This window comes from Mauremys reevesii, linkage group 3 (genome assembly GCF_016161935.1).
Source record: "Mauremys reevesii isolate NIE-2019 linkage group 3, ASM1616193v1, whole genome shotgun sequence".
Lineage (NCBI taxonomy): Eukaryota > Metazoa > Chordata > Testudines > Geoemydidae > Mauremys > Mauremys reevesii.
Window position 1 is genome coordinate 170,486,491 of NC_052625.1, and position 18,453 is coordinate 170,504,943.

Below are 18,453 nucleotides of genomic sequence, written 5' to 3' on the forward strand. Positions count from 1 at the left end.
TCCATAGGATCCCACCTCATTCAGTGCACAGGATGGACCCCTCTGGGGATCAATCAAGGTGGTTTTGCAGAAGTGGGAAGATGTGCAGTGAAGGAAGCAGGGTATTATTGGAAGAGAAAGGATTGCCTCCTGGTTAAGGCAGCTGAATGCTGCCCTGAAGAACTGGATTTTATTACTGCCTCTGCCACAGAGCATCTCTTATGCTAGGCAAGTCACTTAAATCAAACTTTTCACAGGTGGTCACTAATTTCGTTCATTTTCTGTTTACCTGAGTTGAGAGGCTGGGGTCTGTTCTGCAGAAATGTTGAGCACTCAGAGCTGCAAACATCCGCAAAGCTACTTCATTGTCCTCCTTCAAATCCCTCCATAAAACTCTTCCTTCCTGTGAGGCCTACAAACTTGACAGTTTAATTATGCTGACCAAAATTATCTCATTGTTTCCTTGTACTCCCCTGTCGGTCTGTCTGCTCCATTGATTGACTCTTGTTGTATACTTACATTGTAAGATCTTTTGGGCAGGGACTTTCTTTTCTGTGTTTGCACAGTGCTCAGCCCAATGGAGTTCAAGTCCATGATGAGCTCCTAAGCACTACTGCAATACATATAATGATGGTGATAAGTGAATGTATAAAGTGCTATACAATGCTAAGCACCTGGAAAAGTCAGGCACTGGGTATCTCAGATTGGGCACCCAAAATCAGTTAACACTTCTGACCTTGATCTCCTGTGCTTCAGTTCCCCACACCTTCACATCACAAGGGTGTTGTGAAGATTCGTGAATGTTTGTGAAGTAGATGGATGCTATAGTGAGGAGCACCATAGAAAGGGAAATAAATAATTATTTTTTCAGAGCAGGGTTTGAATAGTGCGCAGCAAATAAGGCATTGCACCACACATTGAAAAACAAGGAGAAAACAAAATATAGAATAGCTGCTCATTAACTGAGCACTGTCCATCCTGTGCACTGAATGAGGCAGGGGTGCTAAGCGCAAGATACTTTGTGTTCATATAATTAAAAACTATATAATAAAGAACATGCACAAAGGGGCCAAATTAAGGTTGCATGAGCAAGCAGCTTTAATTTGGCTGCTTGCACTTTGGCAGCACAAAGGAAAGGAGAATTAGTGCTGCTGGCAGCGCACCCCAGGCATGTTGGGACTGGATGGGGTGTGGTCTGTGGTTCCTATCCATTTACTAACATTCTGTTGCTGGCAAGACGGGCCCGTTACGGTGTAATAGGATGGAGAGCACTGTGTAATTGGAAGGGGTTGAGATGTATAATAGAAATAGTTTCATATCCATTCCTCTCAGTGCTGGGACCTATTTTATTGTATTGTTCCAGATGGAAGAAAGTATTAATAATGGTAGAACATTGATTAATGTATTTGATCTTCCACAAACATCTTCTCTGTATTGTAATATTAGTTCATTTTTAATTACCGTATATACTCATTCATAAGCCGAATTTTTTTAGTAAAAAAGGGAAGCACCAGAGAAGGGGGTCAGCTTATGAACGGGTATAGAGAGGGAGAGGTGGGACACAGCCCCTCCCCCAACAGAGGGAGCAAGGAGAGGCAGCACAGCCAGAAGGGAAGAGGCGGGGCCAGAGTCTCTCCACTTCTGGCCATGCTGCTCTCCCCCCAGCCTCTGAAGCAGCTGCAGCTCCAGGACTGGCAGGCTGCAGCCGTGCCGCTTGGCCCCGCCCCCCAGAGTAGGCTGTGGCTGCACTGGCCAGCCCGCTGGATCACGCTGCGGCTGTGCCGCCCAGCCCAGCCCAGCCCACTGGAACATGCTGCAGCCGCGCTGCCCAGTCTGGCCTGCCAGAGCAGGCTGCAGCTGCACTACCCAGCCTGCTGGAGCAGCTCCAGCCAGGCCAGAGACATCCTCCCCAGATAAAGTGGGAAGGGATGGGATGGGGAGAGTGGGGGGGTCCCAGGGTAGAGTGGGGTCATGTGGGGGGTGGTCAGAGGGGTGACCCCCAGCTTCTCTCCCCCATCAGGGTAAGCAGCTGACGCACCTGGACACTTTGTTTATATAAGTTTATATAAGTTTACCTCTGTGCCTGCCAACGCTCGAGGTAAACAAACTATCTCAGCCCATCAGCGGCTCATCCTGGTGGCCCAGGAGCCAAAGCTTGCTGACCCCTGAATTATAGGGTCGGCTTATGAACGGGTCATAAAAATTCCATTTTTACTTATCCATCTTGGAGAAGTCAGCTGATAAACAAACCAGCTTATGATAGAGAATATACAGTAATTAATCAACGTTTAGGTGAATTAGACAATTTTGTCCTCTATGCAGTTAGGATTGGAATGGAAAAGGTGCTGTCTAAGTAGGAAATGACTCTAAGAAAACGAGCCAATCATGAAAAGCTGTGTTCAGTATGATAGAATTCTATAGTTGGAAACTCTAAACCATGTCTTGTAATAATATTTCCATTTTAATGCTTGGTCTGTTCCCTCACCATACAAAGAATTTGATCATGTGCAGTATTCATTTAAAACAGTGCAGCTCAATCTTAAATTGCTGCATACAGAGGGGCTAGATTCTGATACCCTCACTCACAAGGAAGAACACTCCATGTGTAATCCCAATGACTTCTGTGGGACTACTCGCAGAGTAAATTGCTACTCAGTGTGAACAAGGCTATTAGACGTTGGACCAATAAAAGATATTACCTCATCTACCTTGTCTCTCTTCTTTTTCTTTGACATTTTGAATTCTAACCCTTAATCCAGAGGTCCCCAAACTGTGGGGTGCCCCCAAGTAATGTTTGAAGGGGTACAGCTGGGGCCCAAGCCAGCCCCCACTCCTGGCCCCGGCCCTGCTCCCTGGGTCCCGGCTGCCAGCCCCGCACCCAAGGCCCCAGCTGCTGGCCAAGGCGCCACTCCCAGCCCTACCCCTGCCTCCAACTACCAGCCTCAGACCCCTTACCTTGTCCCAGTCCCCCACTCCCAGAGCCATGTCCCCGCTCCCGTCCCTGACTTGGTGGGGACGGGACGCAGACTGGGGTATGAAAACTCATGGCGAATGGGGGAGGTCCCGGATGACTGGAAAAAGGCTACTGTAGTGCCCATCTTTAAAAAAGGGAAGAAGGAGGATCCGGGGAACTACAGGCCAGTCAGCCTCACCTCAGTCCCTGGAAAAATCATGGAGCAGGTCCTCAAGGAATCAATTCTGATGCGCTTAGAGAAGAGGAAAGTGATCATGAACAGTCAGCATGGATTCACCAAGGGCAAGTCATGCCTGAATAACCTAATTGCCTTCTATGAGGAGATAACTGGGTCTGCTGATGAGGGGAAAGCAGTGGCTGTGTTATTCCTAGACTTTAGCAAAGCTTTTGATATGGTCTCCCACAGTATTCTTGCCAGCAAGTTAAAGAAGTATGGCCTGGATGATTGGACTAGAAGGTGGATAGAGATCTGGCTAGATCGTCGGGCTCAACGGGTAGTGATCAACGGCTCCGTGTCTTGTTGGCAGCCGGTATCAAGCGGAGTGCCCCAAGGGTGGGTCCTGGGGCCGGTTTTGTTCAATATCTTCATTAATGATCTGGAGGATGGCGTGGACTGCACTCTCAGCAAGTTTGCAGATGACACTAAACTTGGAGGAGTGGTAGATACGCTGGAGGGTAGGGATAGGATACAGAGGGACCTAGACAAATTAGAGGACTGGACCAAAAGAAATCTGATGAGGTTCAAGTGCAGAGTCCTGCACTTAGGACGGAAGAATCACATTCACTGTTACAGACTAGGGACCGAATGGCTAGGAAGCAGTTCTGCAGAAAAGGACCTCTTTTACAGTGAACGAGAAGCTGGATATGAGTCAACAGTGTGCCCTTGTTTCCAAGAAGGCTAACAGCATTTTGGGCTGTATAAGTAGGGGCATTGCCAGCAGATTGAAGGATGTGATCATTCCCCTCTATTCGACATTGGTGAGGCCTCATCTGGAGTACTGTGTCTAGTTTTGGGCCCCACACTACAAGAAGGATGTGGAAAAATTGGAAAGAGTCCAGCGGAGGGCAACAAAAATGATTAGGGGGCTGGAGAGGCTGAGGGAACTGGGTTTGTTTAGTCTGCAGAAGAGAAGAATGAGGGGGAAATTGATAGCTGCTTTCAACAACCTGAAAGGGGGTTCCAAAGAGGATGGATCTAGACTGTTCTCAGTGGTACCTGATGACAGAACAAGGAGTAATGGTCTCAAGTTGCAGTGGGGGAGGTTTAGGTTGGATATTAGAAAAAACTTTTTCACTCAGAGAGTGGTGAAGCACTGGAATGGGTTACCTAGGGAGGTGGTGGAATCTCCTTCCTTAGAGGTTTTTAAAGTCAGGCTTGACAAAGCCCTGGCTGGGATGATTTAGTTGGGAATTGGTCCTGCTTTGAGCATGGGGTTGGACTAGATGACCTCCTGAGGTCCCTTCCAACCCTGATATTCTATGATTCTATGAGGGGCACGAGGTAAAAAGTTTGGGGACCACTGCCTTAATCCATTTTAACTAACTGCATGACTGGTTTGATGTTTTGTCTCTTTTCAGCCATAACAAGCTCCACTTAGATATTGGCATATTAGGATAGAATAAGGACACAGGGAATATTTCACTCCTCTCCCCAATTTTTGTAAATACTCATTAATGAATAAGATTCATTAACTGGTTATCCTTTGTAGTAAAATGTCTTATGCTTCATTCCTCCTCTTCACTTCCAGAAATTCCCAAATGTTTGCTGATTGCTTCTTCAAGAGGCTTCAAATTCACCATACACAGTGTTGGTGATCGTGGACAGTTTAGGTTGGGTTCACTTTCAGATGTTTTGTAACTACAAGAATCCATGTTGGTTCCAAAATGGAGTTTTATGCCCACATGAGCTGTGGATTACTTTTCCCGCTCTTTTATTTCTCCTAGAGTTCTAAACAACTTCCAGTCAGAATTTTTTTTTCTTTTCCTAAGGGGTTTTCCAGAAGGGGTTTCCCGCCTTTTCTAAGGGGTTTCCCGGGCAAGTGTATAAAAGGCTGCCCCTGACTGGGCCTCAGGGCTGTCCATCTAAGTGACAGTCAGGGACGGTCACGGGTCTTACCTGCAGGCATCTATCCATCCTGGTGGTAGAAGGGTTAGGGATTTTCTCCAACAGCTTCCTCACCTATAAAAAGAAGAGAGAGAGAGAAGAAACAACATCTCCTGAGTGTCCTATCTGTTCTGCTTTCCCGTGATCCTGAAGGAACATCAAGGGACACCTTGGAACTCCTCTCCAAAGGCTTGCCATTAGCCAGAGGATTGAGGTCCCAAGCACCTGCCGTCGCTTTAATCTATGAAGAAGGGGTTTTTTTTTATTGGTTTATTGGGTTGAGTTTGAGGGGGTAATCACTGTATTACGCCATTTTGCTGTTTATTCCCCCTTTTTTCTGCCCCACTCTTTGTTATGAACCCTTCAATACATTTTATTTGATTTTACCTTTATTAATTAACTCCTCATTATTTAAGGTGGGACGGGTCCTCTTTGCAGGGGAAGGGATCCTACCAGATGACAGATCCTGGACAGGGAGGCCGAGCCTAGGGAGACAGAAAGCATAAGGGTCTCTTGTCTTTATACACACACACTCTCCTCCTTTTGCCTTTCCGTCCTTTTCCCTTCTAACAACAGCACTAACCCTTCAGTCTTTTTTTTAAAAGAGACTGATTATTAGAAAGTGGGAAAGTTCTTGTGTCCCACTTCTTAAAGACTGTTATGTTGGCATAGCAGAAATTACTTCATGTGAGCATCTTCACTTTTGTCATGAATAATTTCATGCAGTAGGGAAGAATTTCTGTCTAAAGGAAAACACAAATGTATATGAGATTGTTAAGGAAATAGTGTCAACTGAGAGATGGTGTATCACTTGAGGACTTTGTTGCTTATTCATAGTTTGTTATTCTTATGTACAATTTGTAATAGTATTTTAAAGTCATTTATTTAAAAATTGAAATGTACCTTCTGATTTACACACTATTATATAGGGATATTGTCTTGTAAGCTGTGTAGTCGCAAGAATCATGAAAAGAAATTCCTCACTCAAAAAAAAAGTATTTAATATGAATTAGAAGTGGAGAGAAGGGTTGTTTTTAATCTCTTAATTTGTTTTCACTGTAGCCACTTTAAAATCCATTCATTTTCTGCAAAAAAGTCAAGTACTGCAAAGAAAACAAGCTTAAGAAACATTTAATGATTTAGTCAGTTGGGGTTAATACTGTTTGATATCTTTATAAATGATGTGCAATATGAGATAAAGTGTATGCTAATCAAACCTGCTGCTTGTAAACTAACTAGGATTATAAACACAGTTGAGGATAAAATAAAACTGCAGGAGATCTTGGAGAGTTATTAAATTAAGTTTCAATCAGATAAAGTTCTCTGTGGATAAATGCAAGGTTATAAGTGTGTGTTTGTTTATGAGTGTATGCAGTAATGCCATACTAAAATATAAGAAGAAAGCTGGTATAAGAGCAGCATTACAGAAGGAGACTTTTGAGTAATAAATGTAAGTGCACAGACAGACCATGAGGATAAATAAAGCAAGCCCTGTTTTTTTAGTAATATCACAGGGGTAACTAATTTAAGTGTCATTTGCTTCATAGTTTCCATTCTAACATCCTGTTTTTAGTTCTCAAAACTTCTGAAAATTTTGACCTTTCAGGCTGAAATTTTCCAGGCTGGTGGTCACTGCCCAATTTAATTTAATTAAAAAGTGAGAACTTCAAAACCAATAAAAGGAGTACTTTTTTCACACATTAAACAGATTAAACTGTGGAACTCCCTGCTACAGGAAATTACTGATGCCAAGAACCTAACATAATTCAAAAATGGATTGGACATTTCTATAGATGATAAGGATATGCAAAGTTGTTATTAATGGTAAATTTTGGATGAGATATTAAACCTTATGCTCTGTTACAGTTTAGCATAAAGGGGGCAGATTACCCCATCTCTGCCTGTGTTAGGGTTTTTAGGGTTCTTCCTGTGAAGCATCTGGCCACTGTTAGAGACAGAATACTAGATTAGTATTGGGTCTGGTCCTGAATAACAATCTGAGGTGCAGGGATGTGAATACACCTATAGTGGAGCACCCATAGGGACACTACTAGACTGTTCTCAGTGGTACCTGATGACAGAACAGGGAGTAAAAAAATTGGAAAGAGTCCAGTGGAGGGCAACAAACATGATTAGGGGGCTGAGGCACATGATTTATGAGGAGAGGCTGAGGGAACTGGAATTGTTAAGTCTACAGAAGAGAAGAATGAGGGGGGAGTTGATAGCTGCTTTCAACTACCTGAAAGGGGGTTCCAAAGAGGATGGATCTAGACTGTTCTTAGTGGTATCAGATGACAGAACAAGGAGTAATGGTCTCAAGTTGCAGTGGGGGAGGTTTACATTGGATATTAGGAAAAACTTTTTCACAAGGAGGGTGGTGAAGCACTGGAATGGGTTACCTAGGGAGGTGGTGGAGTCTCCTTCCTTAGAGGTTTTTAAGGTCAGGCTTGACCAAGCCCTGGCTGGGATGAGTTAGTTGGGAATTGGTCCTGCTTTGAGGACAGGGTGGGACTAGATGACCTTCTGAGGTCCCTTCCAACCCTGATTTCAGACTCACCCCTGCAGCGCCTTCTGCTGGTCATCCGTGGGAATTAGCTCACCAGCCCCCTGGCAGTACCCCCACAGTTCTGGGTTTCCCCCTCCCAGGGGAACCCCCACCCACTATCCCTACTTCACCTCAGTCTTGGCTATTGCCCAGTCTCCATCTAGCCCCTGTTCACTGGGGCAGACTGTAGTATAAGCCATTGGACCTGCTGCCTGTGGGCTGCCCCTGCAACCCAGTACCTAATAGGCCTTACCAGGCCTGCAGCCTGGGGCTTTCCTAGGCCAGAGCTCCCTGGCTCCCTTGGCCTTTTCCCAGCCCAGCTCCGCTCCAGATACCCTGGTTAGCCTCCCTGCAGCCAGGCCCTTCTCTCTCTGAACGCAGAGAGAGACTGTTGAGCTCTTGGCTCCCAGCATCTTATATAGGGCCAGCTGAGGCTGATTGGGACATCTCGTCCAGTCTATTCCCTTTCTACCGTGCTTGGTCCCGTATCACTTCAGACCATTGGGTGCTCCGCACGATAGAGGGGATATTCCATCCAATTCTGTGCCCTCCTGCCCCTTTACCCCCCTTCCCCGTCCCTCTTCAGGGACCCCTCTCACGAGCAACTTCTAATTCAGGAACTGCAATCCCGCCTCTCAGTGGGGGCAGTGGAAGTGGTTCCTCGGGAGCAAAGCGGCGAGGGCTTCTACTCCCGGTATTTCCTAATACCGAAAGCCAAGGGGGGTCTCAGACCCATCCTGCACCTGTGGCAGCTCAACAAGTTTGTAAAGAAACTCAAGTTCCATATGGTCTCGCTGACCTCCATTACCCCTCATTGGATCCAGGAGACTGCTACGCTGTCCTTGACTTGAAGGACACATATTTCCACATAGCAATAGTTCCACCTCACAGATGTTACCTCAGATTTGTGGTGAGCAACAGCCACTATCAGTTTGCCATCCTTCCTTTTGGCCTGTCAGCAGCACCTTGAGTTTTCACCAAACGCATGGCAGTCTTCGCGGCGTTCCTGTGCAAGCTCCAGATTCAGGTTTTCCCTTACCTCGACTACTGGTTGATCAAAGGCCACTCCAGGTCCCAAGTGGAGGATCAGGTCAGCTTCATAAGAAGGACCTTCCTCGAACTAGGTCTCCTCCTCAACGAGGCAAAATTCACTCTGTCCCCGGTGCAGAGGATAGAGTTTATAGGCGCAATGCTGGATTCAACTCAAGCCAGGGCGTACCTCCTGGACATCAGATTTTGGTCTCTAGGGGACATCATACGGGGCCTCAGACAGTTCCCCACGACCACAGCAAGGATCTGCCTGAAACTGCTGGGGCATATGTCTGTGTTTACCTACGTAGTGCAGCATACCAGACTCAGAGGTTGCCCACTGCAGTCATGGCTGGCGTCAGTTTATCGACCGGCCTGAGATGCTCTGGATAGCATTGTAACCCTGCCCTGCCCTGCCCTGCCCTGTGCTAGACTCCCTCCTGTGGTGGCTTGTGCAGGAGTACCTTTCACCAGCCCCCTTTCATTAATGACAGATGCCTCAGAGCTGGGCTGGGAGGCTCATTTGGGAGACCTCAGTGCCTCTGGTCTCAGGCGGACCTCGCTCAGCATATCAGTGTCAGAGAGCTTAGAGCAGTACATCTGGTGTGCCAGGTTTTCAGAGCCCACGTATCAGGCAGATGCATATCAGTACTCATGGACAATACCATGGTGATGTTTTATATTAACAAACAGGGGGGGTGCACGCTCCTCTCCCCTGTGAGGGGAAGCTCTCATGCTGTGGGACTTCTGTGTAGAGCACTCAGTACACATGCAGGCTTCATACCTCCCCAGGGTACAAAACAAGCTGGCGGACAGTCTCAACTGAACTTTTCACGGCCACGAGTGGTCCCTCCGGCTGGACGTAGTGAGCTCAATTTTCCATCTCTGGGGCTTTCCCCAGGTAGACCTGTTCGCCACACGCAGCAACAGGAAGTGTCAACTATTTTGCTCCTTCATGAATCACAGCCAGGGTTCCATCGTGGATGCCTTCCTTCTCCTCTGGGGGGACCATCTGCTTTACACGTTCCCACAGATACCGATGGTCCACAAGGTGTTCCTCAAGGTACACAGGGACCGAGACCGGGTCATATTGATAGCTCTGGCATGACCACACCAGCACTGGTTCATAAAGCTCCTGGAAATTTCTATGGTGACCCTGCTCACGTTACAACTGCTCCCAGACCTAATCACGCAGGACCATGGCCGCCTCCAGCACCTGAACCTAGAGTCACTCCACCTCACAACCTGGATGCTCCATGGCTAAATGCTATGGAACTGTCCTGTTCTGATCAAGTCAGACAAGTTCTCCTTGGCAGTAGGAAGCCCTTGACAAGGGCAACGTACCTTGCCAAGTGGAAGAGATTCTCTCTCTGATCAGAGCAGCACCATCAGTTGCCGATACTCGCCCCAATCCCATTCATACTGGACTACCTCCTCCATCTTAAACAACAGGACCTGTCCTTGACCGCCATCTCTGCCTTCCATCTGGGTGCAGACGGCTTCTGCGAACCCTATGGTCAGCCGTTTTCTCAAAGGCCTCGACAGGCTCTACCCGCAAACACATCAGCCTGTCCCGGCTTGGGACCTTAACCTGGTCCTCGCCAGGCTTATGGGCTCTCCATTTGAGCTGCTGGTGACGTGCTCCCTGCTCTATCTCTCTTACTAGGTGGCATTCCTGGTGGCGATAACTTCAGCTAGGAGAGTGTCGGAGCTCAGGGCCCTTACATCTGAGCCCCCTTACACAGTATTTCACAAGGACAAGGTTCAGTTCAGGCCCCACCCGGCTTTTCTCCCTAAAGTTGTCTCCCAATTTCACATGGGCCAGGACATCTTCCTCCCAGTGTTTTATCCCAAGCCACATTCCTGCGACAGGGAGAAAAGGCTTCACTCTGGATGTCTGCAGTATACAGAGAACTAAGCCATTCCAAAAGTCCATCCAGTTATTCATAGCAGTGGCGAACAGAATGAAGGGCCTCCCTGTTTCATCCAAACACATCTCCTCGTGGATCACATCATGCATTCAGGAGTGTTACAGCCTGGTGAAGGTGCCCGCTCTGTAGATCACCACTCACTCCACCAGGCCTCAGGCCTTCTCAGCTGCATTCCTGGTGCAGGTTCTCACCCAGTAAATCTGCAGAGTGGCAATGTGGTCCCTGATACACACGTTTACGATGCGATCACACAACAGGCCAGAGCCAATGCGGCCTTTGGACGAGCCGTGCTCCAATCAGCGGATGATCCAACCCCACCTCCTGAACTTTGGCTTGTGAGTCACCTGGTTGGAATGGACATGAACAAGCACTCGAAGAAGAAAAAACAGTTACTCACCTTCTTGTAACTGTTGTTCTTCGAGATGTGTTGTTCATGTCTATTCCAATATCCACCCTCCTACCCCTCTGTTGGAGTAGCTGGCAAGAAGGAACCGAGGGGGAGAGGGGTCAGCAAGGCGCTATATTGGGCACCATGAAGGCGCGACTCCAGGGGGCGCCCAGGTTGACCCTGTGGATGCTGCTAAGGGAAAAATCTTCCAGCTGGCATGCACGCAGCGCGCATACACCTAATTGGAATGGACATGAATAACACATCTTGAAGAACAACAGTTATGAGAAGGTGAGTGTAAATTTTTTTTTTTTTGTTATGCAGAGACTCATGTTATGCAATGCTGATCAGTTAGAACTCAGACACAGAATTAAGCATGCCTTTGTCAGACTCTCTGGCTCTGAATATTTACTGAATGCCACATAGTACCAGGAATAAAATGAATTAAGAAAATACCCTAAGTAGAGTGAATGGACCAATTTAAAAGCCCCTCCAGAGCTGAAACTCTCTGAAAATATGGAAGACAATTGATGAAGGTTTAAACCATGCTTCACTCTTTATCTGCAAGCAATGGATGCCATCAGAAAGGAAAACAGTCTAAAGGTAATCTTTTTTCTGACAAAGGTGATTCTGAAGTACTTAATGTGTTTAATAGTTTTCATTTTACTCAGGAAGAAGAGACTAACTATGAAATTTTATTATAGAAATTTGAGGAGTACTGCACTCAACATAAAAATGAAACATGAGGGTTTTTTTTTAAACTGAGTACAAAAAGAATGTAAACCTATAAAAGATTTTGTGACGGATCCAAGTCTGAAGATACAATCTTGCAATTGTGAGAGGTTAACAGAATCCCTGATAGGAGACCAGATTGTGATGGGGATCTGAGACAAACAACTCAGAGAGAGAAACTGTTGGAAGATCCAGAACTAACCACTGACAAAGCAATTACAATTTGCCAAGCAAAATAAGTCACCTAGTCCAGACTGAAGTTTGGGAGGGTGGATAGTGCCCTGGCAATGTAGAGATGATAGGTAATCCAAAACCATACAAGAAGAGAGACCTGAAGTAGAAAAGCATGCAAAGCTCAAAGTCAGAGTCCACCAAAAACAGCACATGGAGTTGCACATGATGCAGCAAACAGCAGAAGCCAAGAAAATGCCTAGCATATGAGGGAAAGATTCAAGAACTACAATGGATACATCAATTTGTAACAGTTTGCAAGCACCAACAGACTGTGCACAGCATGGACAAAGAGGCCAACCACAGCATCTTTGGCTGAGAGGAATTCTTCATTGGACCACAAGATGATTGGACTACCAATCTGAAAGCAAATTTTAAATTGGATATAGATGTACAAGCCACGGTGTCAGAAACAGTGGTATTATCACTGAAAGAAAAGCCATAGTGGAAGGTAAATGGGTAGAACTCAGGGCTGCCTGTCGTGTGTGTATGGGTAAATAACATATTGGAAAAGATACAATTTGTAATATTACCACCAGAAAGAGAATCCACTATTGGATTAAAAACATATCAAGCCCTTGGTCTCATCAAGAAGGTGCATTCATTGGAAGGCAGGGGACCAAAACAACTGAGGAAGTGTTTGAGCTCTCAACATAGAATAGAGCTGAAAGAGCCCAAGTGCCCCACAATTCACATCTCTAGGAAAGGGAAAGTTCCCTTTGCCCTAAGGCAGAGGCTAAAAGAGGAGCTGGTTCAGCTCATTGCTCTGAGAATCAGAGAGAGGGTAGAAAAACCAACAGAATGGTATAGTTGTTGGTCATTGTAGAGAGAAAAAATATGTTCTCCTTATGTATAGATCCAAAATAATTAAATATGTAAAAAGGGAACATTTTTCACTACCTACAAGGGGTAAATGTTTTAGAGAGATAGGTGATGCCAAATGTTTTTGTATGTTTTGAAGCATCCTCCCATGAAGGAGTGACCAACTCCCTTCAGGCAGATGCAAGACAGCTATTAATATCCAATAACCAATCACGGACCAACTGGTGGCATCTCTCAGTGTGGCATGATGGGGTAGGTAGTGGTGCAGCTACCTGTATAAAATGCCACATAGACCCTATGAAAATGGATGTCAAAGCTAATAAACTTCTCCTTAAAGTAAGTCTTTCCGGGGCAAGTGAGGTTTTGAAGTCTTGGTAGGCAACCCATGTAGAAGAAGGCAAATTCTGATTTTAAACCAAGGGTATCAGGCTTGGACAGCCAACCTGTGAAGCTTGTCCAGTCACTATACTTGTGAACTGATATCCATGTCATTGTACCTCAGAGGGCTAAGACATTCCCTGCAAGCAATGTACAACAGCCTTACCTAACTGTTGTAACTGGGCACAGGCTGCTAAAGTAAGAAGCGAGTGATTAAGTGAAGTAAGCTGTGATGTGCAAGTTGTAATGTAGCAATGCTGACTGGAAGAAGCTTGGAGCGATCTGAGGGCATAAAGAGGAGAAGAGTAAATATGACGTGTACAGGAGACTAAATGGAAAGGTTGTAAATCTAAGATACTGGTAGAGGGTTACAAAATCTACTATTCAGGAAGTGGTGTTGGAGTTATTCTGAATGAAACTATGGAATGGCATGTGTTTGAGGTTACCAGAAGATCAGACCAACTGATGAGTGTTAAACAGTGTTAGGAAGAGATAACTATCCAGGCAGTAAGTGGGTATGCATCACAGCTAAGAGAGGATCAAAAGGAAAAGAGGAGTTTTCCCATGCCTTATTGGAAACATACCACCCAATGAGAAGATAATTATCAGAGCAGATCTAAATGCACATGTTGCAATTGCAAAAGCTGGATATGAAACATTCTATGGAGGATACAATATTGGAACCAGAAACTCAGAGGGGTAAACATTCCTATAAAGTTGTCTGGCACTAGACTTGGTCATTACAAACGCACACTTTCAAAAGAGATAACGCCTTCTCATAACTTATGCCAGTGGAGGCCACAAGTCCCAAATTGACTTCTTTTTAACAAGAAGTAATAGATCACGAATAATCAGTTGAAAGATACCTAGTAAGTGCAACGTGAACCAGCACAGACTTATTGTGGACTTCAAAATGCAGAGAACTTGGAAACATCTGAACCCTTGCCATCAGAAAGGCCTAAGTGGTAGAAACATAAAGATGGAAATGAAAAAATCTTTAAACAAGAAGTAATGCACAGACTGCCTTCCTAAACGCAGTGATGTGTGGAGGTTAACTGGCATAAACTAAAATTAACATTGCTGGAAATGGCACATGGAATCCTAGCAGTGATTAAACCAGTGCCAAAAAGAATAAGAAGGGAGACTTGGTGGTAGAATCCTGAAGTTAAAGAATCTTTTGAGAAGAGAAAGATAACTTTTAAACAAAATGGTAGGCCAGTAGCATGTAAGATTATAAATAGCATATATGGAGGCAAAAAAGAAGTGTTGCGACAGCTAAAAATTTTGGCCTTTGAATGAACATCTATATAACCGACTGGGAGGATATGAGGGAGAAAAGATCATCTACAAACTCACCTAGGAAAGAGAGAAAACAACGAGGGATGCAACAAGTTAGCTTATGTTAGAAATGAACATATTACAAACAAATAGTGAATCAATCAATAAAGTCTGGAGTGATTATTTTGAAAGAGTGATGAATGAGGAAAATCCAAGGGAGGAACTAAGAACATAGCATGCAAGAGGAAGACATTGTACAGGCACTTAAGGAAAATGAAAAAGGAGAAAGCACAGGGCCAGATGAAGTACTGGTGGATGTGCTGAAGTCATTAGGGAGGGAAACCATCGAACATTTTACAAATCTGTTAAACTATGTTGTTAAGAAAGAGAAAATATGAGCTGAATAGCATAAAAGCTTTGTGGTGTTCATTTTTAAACATAAAGGAGATATCCCACTGATTGTAATTATCAGCCAATTAAAGTGATGTCACATGCTGTGAATGTATGTAATATTATTGAAAAGAATCTGCGTGGAAAAGGTGAAATTTGGAAGGGTCAGTACAGATTTATGCCAGGAAGAAGTACAATTGATACCATATTTGCTGTACAATTCCCCATGGAGAAGTCCAGAGAAAAGAGCTGGCAACAGGGCATGATTTTTTTGTGGACTTGGAGAAGGTTTACAATCATGTGCCAAGAGAATGAGTTTGGTGGAGCTTGCGATGGAAAGGTGTGCAGGAAGGATATGTCTGTCTTATCCAGGATATGTATGTTGGAGTGACTTCCATAGCCAAAACCAAATAGGGCTACCCAGAGAATTTCCAGTAAACATTGGCCTATATGAGGGGTCAATGTTCAGCCGTTTTTTGTTTTGCGGTTGTCTTGATAAGTAAGAATATATGAAAGGAGCTGCCTTGGAATATGCTGTTCACTGATGTAGTTATATGGATGGAACATTGTGAGACCCTGCAAACCAACTTTGAACAGTGTTGAGCAGGTGGAACTTAGAGTGAATGTTGATAAGACTGAGGCTATGATAACTGAGGGAGGAGGATCCACCATAAAGGATAATACAGAAAGAGAGCTTAGAGTGAAAGAATTTAAGTACCTTCGATTAATGGTTGCTGACTATAGTGTTCTCCTGAGCGATTCCTGGCATTGTACCAAAGGTAGTTACTGCAAATGACCCCATTTCTCTGTGATTAAAAGATGCTAATAAAGTTAAAAGGTGGAGTATATAAAACTGTACTTTGACCCATCCTAATGTACAGAACAGAGACATGGCAAGCCATAAGAAAATAAATCAACATGCTCTCCGCCATGAAAATGAAGATTTTGAGATGGGCAAATGGTTGGACACTCCATGAGAGGAAATTAAATTAGGTTGTGAGGGGCCTAATGCTGGGTGCCCCAGTTGAAGACAAGTTGAAGGCTAAGTTATGTTAGTATGGACATGTCCAGAAGGGAGATCCAACAGTTATATTGGTTGGATGGCCCTTACAATGATCATGGATGGAAGATGACCAAGGGGAAGACCAAAAACTCAATACATGGACTGGATATCAGTGAACCTTAAAAAGACCAATTTGCACAACACCCAGGTTTATAATCTTGAGTTTTAGAAGAAGGAGGCTATAAAAGTAGCCAACCCTGATTAGATAAGTAGCAGGAAAGAAAAAGCTTAATATATCAGCAGGATTCTGGCTGAAGCCATTAGAAAACAGTGCACGTGTTTGTGCATATTCAACAGCTACTCCAGAGTCCAGAAGGGAGGGAGATAAGTAGGGCCCTGCCAAATTCATGGTCCATTTTGATCAGTTTCGGTCATAGGATTTTTAAAATAGTAAATTTCATGATTTCAGCTATTTAAATCTGAAATTTCATGGGTGTTGTAATTGTAGGGGTCCTGACCCAAAAAAAACTTGTTTGGGAGGGTGGGGGTCGCAAGGTTATTGTAGGGGGGAGGTTGCGGTACTGCTACCCTTACTTCTACACAGCTGCTGGCAGTGGTCCCGCCTTCAGAGCTGGGCAGCTAGAGAGAGCTGGCTGCTCTCCGGGAGCCCAGCTCTAAAGGCAGAGCCATTGCCACCAGCAGCAGTACAGAAGTAAAGATGGCATGGTATGGTATTGCCACCCTTACTACTGCGCTGCTGCTTGCAGAGCTGGGCCCTCAGTCAGCAGCTGCCGCTCTCCAGCCATCCAGGGCTACACACACCCCTAAAATAGCACTGGGATCCCCCCTGCAACTCCCTTTTGGATCAGGACCCCGAGTTTGAGAAATGCTGATCTCCCCTGTGAAATCTGTATTGTATAGGGTAAAAGCACACAAATGACCAGTTTTCACAGCCTGTGACACGTTTTTTCATGGCCGTAAATTTGGTAGGGCCTTAGCGATAAGGGTCCCTGAACTGGCCATCTTTCCCAACAAGGTCGTAGACAGGGGTGAGACAGCTGAGCCTCCGGATAAGGAACAACCAGAAGTAATGGACTTACTGAGAACAGTGGGGCTGATATCTCCGGGGTGCCTTGTAGGTGTATAAAACAATGAGGCAAGGCACCTCAGAGACTAATTGACTATTGCTAGTTAGTTTAGTTAGCAGGTTGGTTATAAGTATTTAACATTTTGTATTACATTAATATTGATTCTTAATTGTTGTGTTTGGCTGGAGAAGATGATGTGGAGAAATGCACCCTTCAGAGGCTCCGGCATGAGCCAGTGGAAATGGATTGTTGCGTAATATGCTGCATAACATAATGCTGATTAGTTAGAACTCAGACATTCAATGCAGCAGATCTCTGTCAGACTCCCTGGTTCTGAGTGATCAGTGGACACCACATCACTGTTTCTTTGTACCCTTTCCACTGTCATTTCTTACCCTATTCTTAGATTGTAAACTCTTTGGGGCAGGAACTCTTTCTGTTCTGTGTTTGTATAGCACTTAGCACAATGGTGTCCTGGTCCATAACTGTATATGCCAAAACATATGATCAGTAAGGCTGTTTTATGACTACAAATGAAATAATATTTTTATATTAACCCTACAATTAATGTACAGAATCAAGGGACCAGATTTTGCCTGATAGGTGCTAGATGCTTGGGGAACTATATCCAGCTGCACCTTACCAGGGAGAGCTTCAAGCCAGAATGTGCCTCCCCGTGATTCAAAGCAATGAGGAGAAGCATGCCCACTGCACCAACCCTTCAGATGGTGCTGCATGCTCTCCCTGTGTTACTGGTAAGATCTTCTGATGAGGGTTCAGTCCATGGGCCCACCTCCTCCTTCCCCCTTTCTGCCCCCCTTTGTTATCTAGTATCCCAGGGGGAGCTAAGAGGAAGTAGTCCAGTCTCAGGAGAGTGCAAGGACTGCATTATTCCTGGCCCAGAAGAAGCAAGGAGGAGTGCTTCTTTGTGCTCTTATCCTCAGTTCTCCTCTGTGCAAGGGGCAAACACAATCTGGCTCCAACTGTTTATCAAACGGCTTCAATAATAGACTGCTGTCTTAATTATGCCCTCTCCCAGTGACAATAATAAAATGGAAATGGATACAAATGCACACCCAGGAAGTAGCCATCACTAGAAATATTTAACTGATTACCTTTTATTTGAGTTTAGAAAGTGAATCGATAAGTGAATATATAATTGAATAACAGAGATCGTCACCAAATTCTATAGACATAATGATAGCTGTTTGATCTATATCTGAGCATGTTGAAGGTCATAAAATGAAGGTCATGTTCAAATCCAATTGCAATTCAGGAAAAGTATCCTGGCTTATTAGCATTAGTGTCGTGCTAGATTCTGTTTACACTGGTAAACAGATTAAAATACTTGACATGTTATTCAATTAAATCTGAGATTGCTAACTGACAGACCAAAGTGTATTGATTTTTCCAGCCACATTAAACTAAATATGTGGCACAGTGTTTCATTAGCTTTTGTGCTTAACCCTTTCACATTAACCCAGTTACCCAGTGTAACATGTATGTGCATCAAATAAAATAATCTTAAACTTCTAAATTGGCAGTCATTGAAAAAATGAATTCTTCTTGAGGGATTCTGAT

The 18,453-nt window shown here is 44.6% G+C and overlaps 1 protein-coding gene and 1 long non-coding RNA gene across 5 annotated transcripts in view; one reads left to right on the forward strand and one right to left on the reverse strand.

The window, feature by feature from the left end:
* ERICH1 (glutamate rich 1) overlaps positions 1-18,453 on the forward strand; it is a 128,491-nt gene that overhangs the window by 92,611 nt on the left and 17,427 nt on the right. Inside the window, exon 7 of one of the 3 annotated variants that reach the window (XR_005596948.1) lies at positions 8-1,529. The exons of the other annotated variants lie outside the window; for them this stretch is intronic. The gene's annotated coding sequence lies outside the window, so the exon portion shown is untranslated. Of the gene's footprint in view, positions 1-7; positions 1,530-18,453 lie in introns of those variants that run through there. 3 annotated transcript variants of the gene reach the window in all.
* Positions 283-17,054, reverse strand: LOC120402074. 2 transcript variants are annotated; one of them, XR_005596952.1, is made up of 4 exons: positions 16,885-17,054; positions 5,445-5,542; positions 5,070-5,132; positions 283-391 (listed from the first exon to the last, which is right to left on the reverse strand). It is a non-coding gene; the product is annotated as an uncharacterized LOC120402074 (long non-coding RNA). The 2 variants fall into 2 exon arrangements; XR_005596953.1 differs by lacking the exon at positions 5,445-5,542.